Genomic DNA, 2,608 nt, shown 5'->3' on the forward strand with positions numbered 1-2,608 from the left:
AGAGAAAGCCGTTAGGCGATGGCCCAGTGATAAGAACGAATGCCCGCCGCCCATCGAGTGGGGTGAGTTCCTCCTTTACAAGAGGGACTGACTCTTTTTTCCGCTAACTACAGTATAAGTGCAGAACGTAGTCTGACTATACGTAGTGAAGGATCCCGGCGACCGGGAAGGTCTCAATGGACCTTTCCTAACGCCGGTACGGGTACACTTCTAGTCCAGAACACCTGGGCTGGGCGGTGCGACCTGAGGACGCTTCGATTTCTCGATAAAAGAAAGAGGAGGCTTATGCTTTAGCAAAGGAAAACCGTTAGGTGATCCGGTGGGCGAGGAGATAGAAGAAGGCACTGATCGCAGGCTTGTAATTCTACCGGGTGGCTTATAAGGTAGTGGCTCGCTCGAGAGGTGTCCCATCTTTTATGGTTCCTACGAACCCCAGCAAGGCGCGCTCTTCTGTAATCGCCCCCACTACACGGGAAGGGCAATGCCATGGTTCTACTACTATTCGAAAGTCAGGAAGGGCTATCACACCCTTTTTTTTGATGAAAGGAGAATGATTGTTGCCGCTGTCTGAAGTTGTATTAAGAAAAAGCAATCGTCAGCCCCAGCCGGTCCGGAGGACTCATGAATTCCACTCAAAGTCGCAGACGGAGGTTATTCTTTATATGGATTTCTTTCCTTGCACTCCTGAAAATCTTTGAAATCAGTCCTTTCGCTTCGCGCCGGAGGACGACTCAAAATGATAAGGAGCGGTTCGAAGAAGCTCGACTAAGAAGGAGTCAATGAAGAAGGGCGTAGCTTATGTAAAGGTGAGAAGACGAAGCCCTCAAGAAAAAATCAGGACTTATGTTATCTTAAGGCTCAAAGAATGATCGAAATCCATATTAATTCATTAGTCAATTTGAGACGAGACTGAATCAATGAATAAAGTCAAAGAATTTGCGAAAAACCACTCAAAATTCCAATCCCTATTTTTTGTGAGAATTCCACTGAAACTTTCATCTTCCTGCTTTCATTTAATTTAAGTAGACGAGAAAAGAAAGATCAAGCCTATGGTATGGATCGGTAAAGGAGGGAGCGGACCATAAAGAATAGATCAGAGTCCCATAAATCAGAGAGACGGATAGGCTTTCTTCCTTTGACCTTTTAGTAGATTGATTCTCCGATCATTCTTTGATCCTTGTTCATTTACTATTAAGGGTTCTGACTTGCACTCCTGTCTCAAACCTTTATTCATTGATTCCTTTATTCACGAATATGAGACTAATTAAGCTACTCCAGATGAGTCATGAAATGGAATATGAACCTGTGGATCAAAGAGGTCCTCCGTCCTATTAGTTCCATTCTGAGTTGCACTCCTTCAAGCCTTTGAATAGGGATCAGTCTTTCTCAAATTCTCTCTCCTTTCAGTCGAGCCTTGTTCATTGAGTCCTTCGTAGCTTTATTCTGCTTCGCACCTTTCAGGTCTCGTCTGAACTTTTTTTAGGTAGGTTTAGGAGGCGTAGTAGGACGGAGTCTATTAAGCTACGTAGGACCAACCTGAACCTTAAGAGGCAGTTATAAGGACGAAGATGAACTAATTAAGCTAACCTGGACCTTTGTTTTTGGAGTCTTTAGATATTATGATCCTCCCGCCCCGTGCGTGGGTCATTGATTCTTTTCCGATAATATCAAACCTTCCGCCTCAATGGATCTGGATAGCTTTCTTTGTTTTTGAAAACCGTTGCCTTTTTCTTCCTTTCATATTCAACCTTTCCTAAGAAAAAATGGGGAGGCTCAAAGAATCTTCGTCCTTTAGTCTGATTCTTCTTCCTATGCCTTTATCCTCTTCCTTTCACTTTTGATTCCCGTAGGAGCAAAGAAGCAGAGCGGAGGACTTCCTTTCTCCTATTCCACTTCAATCTTGTTGGCATCAAATAGATCAATGAATGAGTCCTTTCAACCTGAAAAGCTAATATGGAAACTCTCTCCTTTCAGTCGAGCCTTTGAAATTCAACCAGTGAGGACTCTGATTCCATATTCTCTGTTCATTCCACTAAAAAAGAAAGAGGAACTGATTTTTGATTCCACTGATTTGATCCACAGGTTCATATTCCATTTCATGAGTCCTAACCTTTGTTCATTGGTCTTGACCCGTCCTCTTGACTGATTTATATCCATATTCATCTCTTTCCCCTCGATCATTCTTTGCGCCTTTGTTTTTTTTCCACTCAAACTGAACTTTCCTTTCATCCTAGGCTTTCTCCCAACAACATCGAGGACTTCTCAATATTCTTTTCACCCTCCGTTAGGTTATGAAATAGCTCGACTGAAAGGTGCGAAGGTACTCTACGTTTCAGATATAGGAGAGGCGGAAAGAATTTGCCTTGAACTCGAGTGAGGTTAGGAAGGCGGAGTAGGAGATTGATTCTTTGCTCCTTCAAAGGAGCGCAAGTACAGAAATGGAATATGAACCAAAAAGCTTATTGATTGATTCAGGGCTTAGCCCTCCTTCTTAGAACCCATTGAGTGAGGGGAGGCCCGGGAAGGGGAGAGTGGCCGAGCGGTCAAAAGCGACAGACTGTAAATCTGTTGAAGTTTTTCTACGTAGGTTCGAATCCTGCCTCTCCCA

The 2,608-nt window shown here is 43.6% G+C and overlaps 1 non-coding gene across 1 annotated transcript; it reads left to right on the forward strand.

Moving 5' to 3' along the window:
• Positions 1-2,525: 2,525 nt before the first annotated feature.
• Positions 2,526-2,608, forward strand: TRNAY-GUA (transfer RNA tyrosine (anticodon GUA)). The gene has a single exon. It is a non-coding gene; the product is annotated as a tRNA-Tyr (tRNA).

This window comes from Cucumis melo, chromosome 9 (genome assembly GCF_025177605.1).
Source record: "Cucumis melo cultivar AY chromosome 9, USDA_Cmelo_AY_1.0, whole genome shotgun sequence".
NCBI lineage: Eukaryota > Viridiplantae > Streptophyta > Magnoliopsida > Cucurbitales > Cucurbitaceae > Cucumis > Cucumis melo.